The sequence below is a fragment of the Pleuronectes platessa genome, chromosome 10 (assembly GCF_947347685.1).
Source record: "Pleuronectes platessa chromosome 10, fPlePla1.1, whole genome shotgun sequence".
Lineage (NCBI taxonomy): Eukaryota > Metazoa > Chordata > Actinopteri > Pleuronectiformes > Pleuronectidae > Pleuronectes > Pleuronectes platessa.
Genome location: NC_070635.1, coordinates 21639779 through 21656029, shown reverse-complemented (window position 1 = coordinate 21656029; position 16251 = coordinate 21639779).

Here is a 16251-nt window from a genome sequence, read left to right as displayed (position 1 = left end):
AAATCTGTTCTTTCCCCAGGCCAACGCTAAAACGTTACATGGCTGGGATTATTAGAGTGTATCTCTGCAACTGCAGGGTCTGTATGAATAATCTTGATATCTACATAAGGGTAGTTATATAAATATCTCTGACGAGGTGTAACCATAAGCATATATGTTACTATACCAGAGAAAATGAAGAGGAACAACATAAAGGAAAGATTTCATGTCCACCTACAAATAAAACACACAATTTAGTGAATATCTACAATGACAGCACACAATAATAAACTCTGAACACAACAAACAGGTTTTCTTGACTATGTTGGCATTCGATTAACAGACACTGAATGTCCGTTCATGTCAAATGTCAAGTCTCAGGAGCTGACCTGTTCACAAACCACTTGTCTGTCAGACATTCAGAATGTTCTTGTAATATGTGTGCAAGCATTTCTTTGAGTGTTGGTTTCCCTAAAGCGATCAGGTAATCAGGCTTCTGGTCAGTAAATCAAAAGTCCCGCAGCAGGTTGGAGCTCCTTCCTGATGGATTTGTGACCCGGTGATTGAGTTATTGATGAATGAAATACATTTGCTTGTGTTTGTGAATTAAATCAAATCTCACACGTTAAGAGAATATATAAAAGAAGTGACTCATTACCACTGTTTTTAATAGTTTGAGTGGGAGACAATCTGAGTTCAGGCAATTAATTGTATTATAGACTTAACTGATCAAACAATGCGTGCATTCCTAAAGGGATTATTTCTTCAAAATATTATAGACTTAGATTAATCATATTTCCTGACTCCATTAGAAAGCAGATTCAGTCATTAGAATTATTAGTGATCTATGGGGACGGCCGAGGCCCTTTTAAGGGAAAAGTGTGATCTCTCTTTTATTCTAAGATCACAGAGTTGTGGCTATTAATTTTCAGATGACTTTTTTTATTTCGTTCCATACTAAGTGAGTCAAACCATGTAGGAAATTTAAATATGCATTACAAGTCCTCTAGTCGGTGTTCGGTCGCTTAATGTCTGTGTAATAAAAGATGGAGAGCAGTAATGTGCTGCCTTCACACTATCCCTCATTCTACAGGTGACACTGTCATGGACAAACACAGGAACAAGTCTCTCTTCTCATCTGCCTGCAGGCTATTTCATTAACCTTTATTTACAGCATGTGGCTGGAATAAGTTAGTGAAAGCCAAACTCTAATTCTTACAGTGGAGCACATGGGATAGAACATATGAGAATTATGACATCACCTAGTGAGAGTCCACCTTGTGTCATTAGATTGCAACTGTGACATATCTAGAAACTGTTGATTCATATGATTTTGAACGGATTTCAAGCCACAGTGAGAATTACTGCTGTCAGTCAGTTTAATATACAGCCATGGTTTGTGAAATCAGTTCATGCAGTCACGTGATCTCTCTGGAGTGTGCTCATATAACCAGACTGAGTGGTGGCACAGTGAGTGACTGGAGAAAACAGGATGAAGTCACACAGCATGTGAGATCTTTTGATTATATTCCAAAATATATGTCAGCAGAAAGGAAGTGCAGTGGTTTGGGGACCATGTGCTGGATGAGGTGTGTCTCTAATAAGGCAGACGATATCTTTTGTCCATGAGCAAGGCACTTAACCTCCGTCTTAACTCAGTATGTATTCTTCATATCAAACACTAAACAATGTAGTAGTGGGTGTCTAGGATAAAATTAAATAATGAAAAATGTATTTCTGGACAGGGAGAATGTTATGTAATAATGAAATACTTTTGTTATGTTGTGATTTGTAACCTGCAGTTAACTTTCTTTCTATTGGTGAAACAAAATTGAGCCAACCTAAAAGTATTTCTAGGAATTGAACTGTGAACCTATTTATATTTCCTTTTGACCTTGACAACACAAATATCTGATAATTAAGATCATATAACAGAGAAAAGGAGCATGTTGCATTTATCTGTGTTTTTTTATATTGCATGTTGAAAACCTTTACCAGTTGGACACGTGTTGGCCCATCACAAATCAAAATGCAGACGTCTTTTAGTTCACTGATTATTACAGCCTTTTCCAAATGTTATTGTGTCTCTGACAGATGTATCAGCAATGAAAACTGTGTGTTGCTCCTGTCACACAATGCAAAAGCAACAGGAATAAATAATGCAACATGAACTCCTTAAACAAAGACAGCAGAGGATTGACAAGGTTTCAACAGAGGGTGCTGCACTGCAGCTTCAGAGCTGGGTTTAATCAGAACCACACTGTTAACATACACTGTATCAATTTGTGACCACTGGTCCAGAATACAGAACCAGGGTTTCAAATCAAAATGACTGTTCATTTAAATCAATCTGTTGCATCAATCCGACAGTCTTCGCACTCAATGTTTCTGTGTCAAGATGTTTCATTGAAAAACACAGTCAGCTTTCGTGTACAATGCGTTTTGGATTATACAGAAATTCAGATCACATTCATGAAATTCCATTCACATTGTTTTGTTCTGCTATTTCCACACATCTCTATACTACCTCTTTTGTTACATTACAGTTATTCCTGTATGTGAATAGTTAAATTTAGACCTGTCAATCACTTCCCCTGTCAAACTGAACTTTTTTAATATTTCTACATTGCAGCCCAAAATAACAAACAGGTAAATAAGTGAGGGAAGAGATGAGACATTTTCAGCTGTGAATCTAGTTTCTGTGTGTCTCGAATGAAAATAAACAGGAGTAATAAATATAGATAAACTATGAAAATCTGTTCTTCTGTTAGTGTAGGAATGGAGAGTTTCAAGTCAAGAGTTGAGGTAAAAAGATACGGCTCTTACAGTTTATTCAATAATTTTTTTTATTTAAAACAAAACAATGCAAGCAGGTTAGAATTAGCTGGAAAAAAAGCCCATTACATTTTTTTTGTATTAAGTGAAAGCTCTTTTTAATCACAATTCATTTACATTTTTTTGGATGACTCACCTGAAGACGGATGTTCACTGTACAGAGTAATTACATTTCCATCCCTTCATGGGGAGTCAGGTAATACATTGAGAAAAAAATATGTGGGTCACATTCAATCCTCTCTATCCCGGTTTATCAGAGGAGGACTCTCAGCTCGAGGACACGTGAGGTTAAACATCCAATTTGGTTTGATCCTGGAGAGATCCTGCCAAAGATTAATCCATAATGCCTGTGAAAAGCCTCTCCATCCAACAAGCTGTGCTGGAATAACACAGATTGTTCTGTGCCCAAACACGCTGCGGCCCTCCAATGGCCCGGTGTTGTGCCACTTCAGGGAGCCCACACAGCTCTTGTTCTTCCAGCTGGAGAGGCCGTTTCATGTTCCACGTTGGCAGCAGGACCAGTTCGCCGGAGGATTGAAACCTGAAATTTGTTGACAGTAAGACAGCATATTTAATGTTAAAAATATAGTGCATTTATAATGACAATTTTGTATTTATTTATAACTATACATGTAGTTCATAAAAACTTTGTAAAAGGTAAAACTTAATTAATGTAGCACAGTAATTATTAATCCTTAGTAGTAAAGAGAAAAGTGTCATGTATCATGTATGCAGCTTGAGGTCAACTCGGCTTAAAGGAAACAACTAATAGTGATTAGAATATGTTCACTGAGTCCGTGAAGCCTTCAGCCTTCTTTATTTCTTCACATGGTGAAATGGTCTGACGTTCCGAACATTAAAAGAATTACCTTCCTCTAAAATTGAAACAAAACAACACCATGCATGTGAAAAGCAGATTAAGGATCTCGATACACACCAGAACACACAACCAAATCCATAGGGGATTGCATACTTTATTACCCACTCGCAGTGCACAAATAAATACACACCTTGACTGAACCAACAATTATCCTGACTTGTGCACTCATCCGGCTTAATGCATGAAACTGCACGTGTGTGTGTGTGTGTGGCTTTTGCTCTCACTGAACACAGGACGAGCCCACAATAACACAAACCTCAGGATAGCACACTAATAACACACACACATCGACGCAGGAGGGTTTTGGACTCCCTGAGGGTTTATGTTCACAAGAGGCACAGGTCAGATTCAAGCTATTTTTTTATTGGCTAAAGCCATCTCAGTGTGTTTCCACGTGTGTGTGTGTGTGTGTGTAGCTGCATTGACATACATGTACTAGAGTCTTTAATTTATTCGACATGTCTGTGAATGTTTCATTTAAGACTTCCTATATAGATAAACAGTGTAAGGTATTTCCTCAGTCATGCGTCTCTCCCTCTCTGTCTAAACACACACACACACAAACACACACGCACACACACACACACACACACACACACACACACATACACACACACACACACACACTGACAACGGAGGCAGACAAAATATGTACATGTATATATATACAGTCACCACCATAAATATTGGAAGGGCCAATGCCTTAGTTTTGGTTTGACACCAGCGACATTTGGATTCAGTTCATAAGATGAATATGAAACACGAGTTCCGAATTTCAGCTTTTATGTATTTAAGTCTGGATGTTTTAGGACACAACACCTTTTCTTTAAATCCATGCATTTTTCATGTGAGCAAAAATATTGTACCATATGACTGACAGGTGATTATTTTTGCCCAACTAAATTCATTGTTTAAGCATTAAATAATGTGAATCCTCTGGATGTAAGCTCCTATCTTTCATACTCTTTCAGCGTTTGATTTTACCCCTGTAGACTGCATTTGTTGTTGAAAAGGTAAAACCAACATAAAGAGCAGAGAGCTGACTACGGGAGAAAAGCAACCCATTTTGAAGCTGAGAAAAGAGGGAGAATCGATCAAAGCCATTCCACAAACATTGGGCAAAACCCAAACAACAATTCAGAATAGACGAAAAATCTAAAAAACAACTGGTGTAGGAGAGATGGTACAGAGAGTAGTCGTCACGACACAGTCACTATGGATTAGAGAAACACTTGCATCACGGCTGCAGGGTTCATAAGTTTCTGACCTAGTTAGGGACCTGATCGGTCAAGGACAACACCACTATTTGAAGAGGAATTTGAGAGCAGGGACACTGAAGCCAAAGCACAAAATGCAATCAGCAGCCACTGGAAGGTCAGAGTGGAATTAGCAAATAAAAGATGAGGTGTAAAAGCTCTGGAACAAAGTTTTCTGGATTGATGAGATCCAGATTCACCTCAATCAAAGTGACAGAAAGGCCCAAACGTGGACAATGAGAGAATCTCCTCATGATCTAGAACAAACAGGTTCTGTGAAGCCCGAAGGGAGTGTAGTCGTGTCTTGGACATGAATAGTTGCTTCTGGAGTGGCTTCACTAATCTTTTTTGAAGATAAGACACATGACATTAAGAGCAGAATGAATTTAGAATATTTTGTCTGCCCGACTTACAAGTTACCGCAGTAAAAGGCTGGGAAAGCATGAGTAAGTGAGGAATATATACTATTGCAAGCAAGGGTCACACAACTAAATGATACATACAATTTTATGTATATCTATATATTCATATAAATGTAAAGACTGAGAGAGAGTGTGTGTACGTAGCTTTTCCTGAGGTAGACTGCTAAATAAATCCCCAAATCCCAGGAGAGCATAATGCCACACACACACGCACTGGGCCGAGGTCTGAGGGGTGTGGTTCCTTTCTCTAGCTGTGAAAGAAAGGGGCAGGACTGAACTATAGATAGGGGCAGACAAAACAAATACCCCCTCACACACAGGAACACACACGCACATTACAACAGCAGCACAGGCCAACGATGTGCTATGGACAGGGAACACATAGATGCAATGTTTGTTTTGGACATGTTTGTGTCAAGGGCTTTGACTTTTGGCCTTATTGAAAAATGGCTCTGATGCAGCCAAACAAACCAAACATAACTTCTTAAACACATAGTGGGGACAGGACTGCACAGTTCTCAACCTGGGAGCAATTTCAAATGTATGTGTATTTCTTTAAGTAATGTATCCCCTTTATTTATGATAATGGCATTTTTCTAATGAGGCCTAGTGTATTTAATATAATATATATATAAAAATCCCTGAATAATAAGCCAAAGTCTTTCACTGTCCCCTTCAATACATGCTATTTAATTTAGTTTGCAACCTTGCATCTTTCAGGAGAGTTTTAGTGTACAGGACATGTAAACACTGCATCATCTTATCCACTGAATAAGAGGTGAAATTGCTTCTCTTTTCTTGGACAGCGCAAACATGACAAGATTATAAAGACAAAGATACTGTCATGACAATTCTAGGTGTCATTTTTCCAACGTGTCCATTTGTAATCCAGCGTGTGAAGCGCAGGAAACAGAAATCCTAGAAAAAGGTGAGATGACACTGCAGGGAGCAGATATTTGAGTCCGGCTACAGTGGGATTACGAGGATTGACCAGTATAAGCCGATATAGGAAAACAATGTGAAGGAGACACTTGACAATATTTTCAGAGCTAACATGGTGCTGTAATACAATAGAGGAGGCCATCTACAAATGGCTGAATAGTGACTGAATAGAAAGGACGCCGCGGTGCTGAACTAATTCTAGACAATAACCTCATTTCCACAGCAGAGACCAGTGGGATTTTAGCGTTGACCACTCCAGACATCAAAAGCTTTCCGTGCTCTCAACCGCCTGCATGACATTTCACCTGCCTTCAATGAATCCAGTATTATTACGGCGGTAGGCTCAGTCTCTGCATCTATACTGCATTAGTGGTTGCCATGGTAAAAGTCCCCCCATCCCGCATCCCTCCTGTGCAGACAGAGAGGCAACACTCATGCTGGTTTCTGCTGGAGAAAATTGAGGGTCTGATAGTCAGACACAGCTGAAACCTAGAGACAGCTATTCACAGTTACACAGTGCGGTGGTGTAATTGTGATCTAACTGTAAGATCACGCTGAGATCTCTTGCACTGTGTCCATCACATGTTTATGGCTGAGCACAATACGGCAACTGGCACCACAAGCCTGTGGACAAGGAAGGCCGTGCACTGCAGCTGTGCTTGTTTTACTATGAGTTTTACTCCATATTGAAAGAAAATGTTTCCGATGTCACCCCCCGGACAGACAGACAGACAGAGAGGGAGGGAGGGAGGGAGGCCATGTGCTGGATTACAGTCAACATGACACTAGGAATGTGCGGCGGATGCACCAGAGCGATCCTACTGCTCCCTGATATTTCATTACTTATCACGATGTCATGTTCAAATTACACTCCACATGGAGAGATCCTGCAACCGAAGGGTTTAAAGCTGCTAAAAGTCATTTATCACATAGATTATCGCTAACAGCTCCTCATTAACACTAGCCACATCTGGATTTATGTGCCATTTGTGTCACATTCACTGCCTGATCCAATGACCGTCAATATTATTGTCATATAACTGTGAAGTAAGAAATCATTTTTTACAAGGCAAGAGCGAGCAGAAATGTTAGTTTGATTGGAAATAAGAGGGTCTTTTCAAATAGCTCTCTCCGGTGGTTTTTATTCACAATATAAGAGATGTGGTTAATGTTGTATAAACTACAAAACATTAATCATACAATGCTAAAATAATACCAGGCGATATGTTTTAACAGCTGTTTGAGGGCAAACAAATTGACACAAGACAACAACATTTATAAACTGTATCAGTGAATATTATTATTTAAATAATAGATTATCAGTTCAAGGAAATTTAACTGAGGGAATTGAATGAGGTAAATAAATATCTTTAATATTACAATTACACACAATTTTTTAATAGGAAAAAATAGATGACCCTTAGTTTAACTACATGTTGCCATATATGCAGAAAATTGAGCAGGCACAGACAATATGATTTAAGTAGAAATATTCAATAATAGGAAATCAGCATGTCAATTTATTTTTTCCAAAGATGGAAGATTGTCATCCTGAGCTAGTCCTTGTCTGAAACAAGGAGAGTGATGACATTAAATAAATCAATATTGAGCACATATTCCATGGTTACGCGATAATTCAATAATCATAATCTGTTCAGCCCCAACAAATTTGAGCAATAAACCTCCTATAAACAGCGGTATCACGTTTATATCAAATCATCTTCTCGCAGCATAACACAACATCCTGTAAGGCTGGCTCCAGTTCACCTTCAGCTTAATCAATTTAGGAAGCCAATTTTCTTCCAAACGTGTCCCCATCGAGGAGGACAAGGTTGTCATATCCACCTTATTAGGACTGAATACTCTATCATTAGCAAATCAATTGCACTCTCTTTTCACATTTGGAAGGGGTTGAACCGAGAATGAGTTGAAATGAATTTGTGCCCTCCCCCTTCTGTACAAAGCCTGGTTCACGCACACTAAGCTATATGTGAAGCGAGAAAGCCTTTTCTTCTACAAACTATTTGGAATTGTCCTTTAAAGTTCTCCACTCGCCCCAAAGCAGCTTAAAGACAACAATGTCAAGTTGGCCCATAGACGACCTCTAGCATGACTGATCCTCCGTATGTCTGACAGACCCAGTGTGTGTGTGTGAGTGTGTGAGTGTGTGTGCGTGTGTGTTCATGACATAAATGACAGGAAAATGTGTTACACTGATGGAAAGAGAGACAAAATGAAAAATAGAGAGAGAGATATAGAGTATTGTTTTAGTTTAAAAATATGCAGCATACAAACACACACACACACACACACAGACACACACACACACACACACACACACACACACAAACACACACACACACACACACACACACACCATCACAATGACACGTTTCTGTTTATGTAGACGATTGGACATGAATAGCCGCCTACATCATAGGCCTCATCCAAACATAATGAATGGAGGTAATAGATTCAATGGTTAAAGGGAAATCGACTTTACACACATTCATTTTAATAAGATATATATATATATATATATATCAGATGTGTGGTGTGTGTGTGTGTGTGTGTTAGAAATTATCAAAATTATTCGAAATCTTATCATGTAGGTGTATTGTCAGTGAGGTTAAGTGTATAGATACAGACGTGCTGTAGATATTACAGGTAGTGATGTAGAGAGCTTGATAATCAATTTGAAAGATGTGAGTAATTTTTACCTGTAGAGATAAGAAATGTGTAGTGTGATAATAAATATGAAAGAGGATTCACTTGAAATCATTTAGCATTAGAAGTCTGATCAAAAGCTAAAAACGATTTACATATATATATTTTTTCCCATCACATTGCCTGTGGCTTCCCTATATTGATGTATAGCTATACATATATATATATATGTTTATACATACATACATATATATGTATAGTTTATGCATAAGACTATTTTAGAAATGAACATCAAGAAACTGCAGAAATTAAAATAAAGTTTTAAATGGAACTGCATGTTAATGTTTCAGGAGATTGTTCAGTGCCTGACATCCTATGTGGTCATGATAAAAAGAACCAAATGAACTCGAGAAGTTCAAACTGTATTTAGAATGAACTCTGAGCTCAAGGTCAAATATCTCATTAAAACAAAATCGTAGGTCATAGGGTCCACAGCCAAAAGAACAGCACAAAGTTTGGCAGTAAAATTAAAGAAACAACAAGTAGTAGTTCTGACGATTGGCACATCTGATGTAAAAAAATATATTTATAGAAAATGAAAGGCAATCTTTGCTTGCACCATTTTCAATTTGACAGGAAAACTGTATCCATCAAATAAGGTGCATTCAAGATATCAAGCAAATGAAGGGGCTGCGCTGTACGAGAATTTTATTTGCTTCATATGTGAGAAAATGTGTTAAGCTAAATTATAGAACATACTACTACTAATAATAATAATAATAATAATAATAACAATAATAATAACAATTTAATAATTTTTTAACCTATTTAATTATGAACATATTTTACATATAAAATACCCTATATTTAACAATTTTCGATACAAATTGTAAACAATATATTAACAATCCTATCCAATTACATTTCAGTGTAAAATCTAAATAAAGCTCTGTTGCTGATGGTTTATTTCACCTTCATTTGTATGTTTTAAATATTGAGGAGACACAACATGTTTTGGTGATGAGACAGATCTGAACGTGGTCTGCGGTTGTGAAAATGTTTAAATTATGTTTTTTTTATGATAACATTTTTGTATGGTACTGGAAATAGCAAGTTAATTTATCGCATTCACAATACATTATGATTGATATTAAACTGATAATGTAATAATTACAGGATAACAACCTGAAAACATATAATTATGTAATTATTATTGTGATTATTGCCATTATTGTGATCACTGTGCGACTTTGCTTTGAATCTGTATACCAGATGACTAATGTAGGACCTATAATTATATCATATTATAAATAAAGTTGTATATCAAGAATCCAGCAAGGCTGAGCAGCACATTACGGGAATTTCATTATGAAACAGAAAATATAATAAAGCTGCAGTTTATTGGTATGGAGACAATTAAAACAAGACAAAATAACACTTGTATTTCTTTGGACATTTAAAGTTTTCTGCTAAGAATTTTTTTTTCACAATGATGAAATACGTAATGTTCTGCTTTATAAGAACGATCGCTAATTTGGAATATTGCATGATATTAGGAGTCCAGAAATCCTGCATTTTGCAATCAAATACATGATAATTCTGGGTATTGAATCTGTTATAAAACCACCATGTGAATATAACAATCTATTACTATGAAATATATATAGAATCCAGTCTCACATGCAACCACAGTGAGGTAGGTGTGAAGTTATAACATGTCTGTAAATGTGGGAGATGTCACTGTGCCAACTTCCATGCTTTTATCAAAAAGATTACACAACGATTTTGCACAAACTCCGTCCAGCCATTGTGAGAAAGTCTAAGACAACAAATCAGGATCGTATGAAAATGTGAAGCGACAGAGGCGACACAAGCTTGTAAACAATGGTTATGGTTGCCACTTTGGCTGTCTGTCTCACTGACCGCTCTGTTAATCCACTTAACACACAATAGACAGCAGGCCCACTGATCTAGTGGATCACTACCTCGCACTACACATTCCTAACGATTTAGGACTAAAATATATTTTATTTCACTGCACTGTTTTGCTGCTAATATATAATTAGACTGTTGTTGTAAAAATCACTTAATTAATCAGAGTTGATGTTTACTATATGGAGAAAGCTGGTCTGGGTCATTGGGACTTGGATATGGTCTGAGTAATTTTTCACGGTGTCTTCCTCGCTCTCTTCTCAGCATTACCTTAACAAAAGCCTCTCTCTCTCTCTCTCTCTCTCTCTCTCTCTCTCTCTCTCTCTCTCTCTCTCTCTCTCTCTCTCTCTCTCTCTCTCTCTCTCTCTCTCTCTCTCTCTCTCTCTCTCTCTCTCTCTCTCTCTCTCTCTCTCTCAAAAACACACAAACGTAAGCACACACACACACACACACAAACACACACACGTACATCTACTCCACTAGTGTGACAGACAGAGAGACAAAATGGCTGAATAGTGATGGAGGGGCTGTGTGTTCCTTTATGTGTCGACTAACCAGCCAGCACTAACATGTGTCAACACTACACTCATTGTCCGGCACACAGAAGGAAAAACTAACACTCTTTGGTAACCGGGCAAACGAATGGGAACAAAATAAATAAAACTGAATTTATTGTGAGAGGATCAATAATGAAATACTGCATCAGGACAGTTTTTCTCACAAAGGAAATATGCTTTTAGAAATTACAGAAGCTAGTTTCTGTTCAGGATATATTATTCTATTTCTTTAAAATAATTTCTTGTCAGGCTGTATGTGAGATTTTGTAATGGCAGCTCCAGCGTTACAACAGAATGCTGGCTGACGGCAACCTTTTGAAGCTTACTGCAGCAGCAGCGCCGATATTCACAACCACATACAGTGTCATCAGTATTCTGCAACGCCCGCCTCTCTCCAGCTCTGCTGTATTTTTATTAATATAATTGACAGCTGACATCATCTTTGAATGCGTAAATAATATTCTATAGATCCAGCGCCAAGCAGGCACTGATAATGAACAAAAAAGTGTAGAGATAGATAAATAAGTGGATAGATTTCCCTTAATACCAGTAATGTGAAAACATTGGTTTATGATTTAACAAAGATAAATACAGTCATTGCTATTATAGAAAACTGTATTTATCAGAAATACTGATTTTGCTTTAAATGTTATTCGATTTTTTGAGAGCCTTTAAAATGTAAGTGAATCCTAAGCAAGTGAATCCTTTTCACTCAACCACTGTGCATTAACAGAGTACAGAGAGAGACAGAGTAAAATAGGTGGAGAGATAATGAACCTGTGTCTGCTACTGCTATAGGCAATCAGGAACTAACCTTGTGAATAATCAAGGCTTGGCAGGCTCGTGAGGGAGAGGGGGTGAGAAAGGAAGAAAAAGAGGGAGAGAGTGACTATAGCACCAGTCTAATCCTATCAGTCCGGTCCATGGTGTGTGTGCGTGTGTGTACGTGTGTGTGAGGGTTGTTTCTTTAGGACGGCTCCCACTGCGAGCAGTGAAAAGCAACCTTGAATCAAAACCTAAATGCATCTGTGTTTGTGTTTATTACACAATGGTGAACCTCTCATTGAGGCCTTCTATACATCTGAATCATTCTGTATCATCATTTGTAGGGTTTTACTTGGTGCCTGTGTGTGTCTCATATATCAATGTTTCCACTTGAAATTGCTCCTTCACTTCAGGCAGTGCATCCCTGACACCTGCACTAAAAACTATGTTGCGTCTGGTTAAAATTAGCGTGTATTAGCCCTTACACTACTGGTTTTATAGAATCTGGCATGGTGGGAGTTGTTATTGTCTCTGCATCAGTGTTGTGACTCTGATTGTGTGTTTATTGTGCTGGGTCAAGTAAATGGAGCTTGAAATAAGAGACCACAGCTGATGACATAGCAACTGTGACAAGTTATATCTTCTGTCATTCAATAAACATGATGAGCAGCTGTCACTGGTGATGAACACCTCACTCTGCATTGAAAACAAACAAACAAACAAAAAGAAAAGAAAAGAAAAGAAAAGAAAAGAAAAGAAAAGAAAAGAAAAGAAAAGAAAAGAAAATAATATTTGAAGCTTCACAAAAAGCAGCATATGTTGCAGTCCCATTCTTCTTTTAGCCTGATGTGTGTGTGTACATAGATGTATGTGTGTGTGTGTGTGTGTGTGTGTGTGTGTGTGTGTGTGTGTGTGTGTGTGTGTGTTGAGTGCCCCCCTATATGGTAACTGTTATCCTTTTTGATTAGATGGGTACTAGAACAATGACCTCTTTCGTGTGTGTGTGCGTCCCATAAGAGTCGACACAAACATGCTAACACATACCTAATGTGTGTTAAAATTAGTGGGGGATTGCGAGCTTCTGTCCACCTGTCCACATGCAGCATCAGCTGTTGTTTGTTCAGACACACACACACAAACACACACACACACACACACACACATACACACACACACACACACACAAACACTGTCTCAAATACTAAGCTTACATAACTAAAGTGCAGAACTAGTAATTGTAGTCAAAGCATTGTTGGACATCCACACACACATTAACACCGTCCCAACTCACGTACAAATAATCAGACATACACGCGGTGACGGAGAACAAGAACAAATCGAAAACACTGAACGGCAAAGTGAAATAATCGTGTGACAGAAATCAATATGACAACAATGCTGTACAGAAACAAAAATTACAAAGCCGAGTCCTCTGTCTCCCGAAGCCGTCCAATAAAAGCATATTTCTCGCCTTCCATCTTACAGCTGGCTGGCCGACAGGCAGACAAAGAGACACTACTGCAGTGTGAAAATACACTGACGTAGCTGGCTTCTCTGTGGCTGAGATTTACTCCGTGTGTGTATGTGGAACGAAGTAAATATGCACGCCATATAGGGTGTGTCTATGTGCACAGATGTTTCATCGGATTTCATGTTGCACCAAGTTGGTCTTATTGTCGTAATAATCCTATGTTTGTCTTTTTGGTGGATTTTGTTGACATGCTCTCTCTGATTCTCACCATCTTAGCTCTTTCCTTCCCCCTTTTTCGGTCACCCATCCCCCTCTCTTCTCCTCTCGTCTGCTCCCTTCCTTCCTCTCCTCTCCTCTCTTCCTCTCTTCTCCTCCCCTCTCCTCTCTTCTCCTCCCCTCCTCTCCTCCTCTCTCCTCTCCTCTTCTCTTCTCTCCACAAAACAGATAGTATATATATATAATTGCAGCTCTACAATTTTAATGACAGTCTTCTCAGTAACTGCCTGGATAGACGCAGCAAGGAAAGTAGAAACAGTGGCTTCTTTGTGGGGAAGCTACACATGTTCACCCAGAATACATTTAGACATGCATAAGAAACCTTTCGTCGTCCTACCAGTAATAAAAATGCTTCTAATTAAAAATACGTTCATACCATCACAATATAAGGATTCTGAGACATCGTAAGAGATGCCAAGCTTTTACTCCATGACTACCAATGCTAACAAGCTGATACATGTCCATCCATCAGCATGTTCCTAATCATTCAAAAGTATTTGAAGTAATACAAAAGCTACCAAATTATAGACTCCTCAGAGAAGAACACACAGCACAAGTCACAGAGGTGTTGAAAAGTTGCATGTTGCAGATGCTCACCTGTCTGAGAGAGTTGCTGTCCATGTGATGGGGCCCTGCCGCTCTTTTCTTCTACTTTAAGCTGACTAAATGCAAAGAGCGGGCCATCAGCTAACTCTAAAAAGCAAGTTAACTAAGGGTGGGAAAAAGGAACCCAGATGCACCGTTGCACCTTTGGTGTAAGATTCAATTAAAAAGTATTAGAAAGAAGAGAGAGAGAGAGAGAAGAGGTGATGAGGAGAGGACAAAATCTAAGAAAGACAGAAAGGGGAGACATGCTCGCACTTCACTGATCCAACTTTCAACTTTGTGAACAGCTAGGAGCAACAGATGCAGTGGTGGTGTATTGTGCAGGGTATTAGGATGAGGGACACCCCAAAAATCTCCCCCACTGCGTGTACGCGTTTGTTTGTGTGTGTGTGTGAGTGTGACAGCGGGGAGCAGCTCAGTGCAGGACGCGGCACGCAGCGAGGGGCCATTAGACATGGTGGGGTGACCCACATAAAAGACACCCATACACACACACAAGCACGAACCTTTCCCTTTAGCGGCCAATGTGCCATGATAACCATAAAGCCAGGATTCTTTAGCATGGCCATTGTCACATGGTTCTCACAGTGTAGGATTTGGTGCTAACTGCTGGTTCACTGAGACTCGGCATATTCAGTGGAAATCAAACAAACCCCTTTCACTGATGAAACACATTCTTCCTGCTCAATTTTCCAAGTGGAAGTTTTTTTTCTCACAGTGTACGTGTTCTGCTGCACTTTGGCTTGTGGTGCTGCTCTGTGCATTAAGTCTCAACACTGTGAAGGGCCGACTTCTGTCAGCACTGACTTATTAGTGCTGACAGGATGGGAAAGGGAGTTTGTGGTGGTATATGCACTTTATTCTAACACAGGCACCTGACAAGGCCACTCTAACACTTGACTGTGGGTGTGGATGTAAGTCTGAATGGCTGTTTGTCTGGTGTCCTCTCCATGCTCCAGGTTCCATCTGCGGCCCTCAAAGGATAAGTTGTATAGATAAAGGATGGATGGACATTTTCTGATGCAGATACATTGGATGTAGTGGATTACATCAATGAACACTGTAAAGGTCTTCCTGTTATTGTGCCCACACTTGTACAAAGTTAAGAAAAATTTAAAATATATATATATTTTTTTCACTGCACGTGCAGCAGCAGATCTGTTCCTGCATAGGAGGCCATTTTCTATTATTTAACAAGATTGTATGGCAAACATACAACATTAGGTATATCTATATTCAATGATGTTTACTCACTAAGATATCTCCTCTCTGTGTGTCACAGCACATGCTCAGTTTGCTCAAATTCCTGCTAAATAATTACAGCTTTCCCTGCATCCTGACTTCCAATGTATAAATCCATAACATTACATTGAGTGAACTACGTATATATAGCAACTGTTATAAAGTGCCAAAATGTACTATATTAAATACGAATGCGTTTTTACTTCAGAGTTTTTAATATTTGTATAACTTTTAAATAACATTTAGAAAAAAACTGGAACTTAAGTGGGAACTCTGAGGGCTTTAACTGGGGAATAATTGTGATTGAGATGATTTCTGATTATTTAAGCATTGAAAAATTGGACGTGAATGTGAACAACTGTGGTTGCTCAGAGCATGCCTGAGGTGTCAATGATGTGTAAATGAGTCTGCATCCCAACAT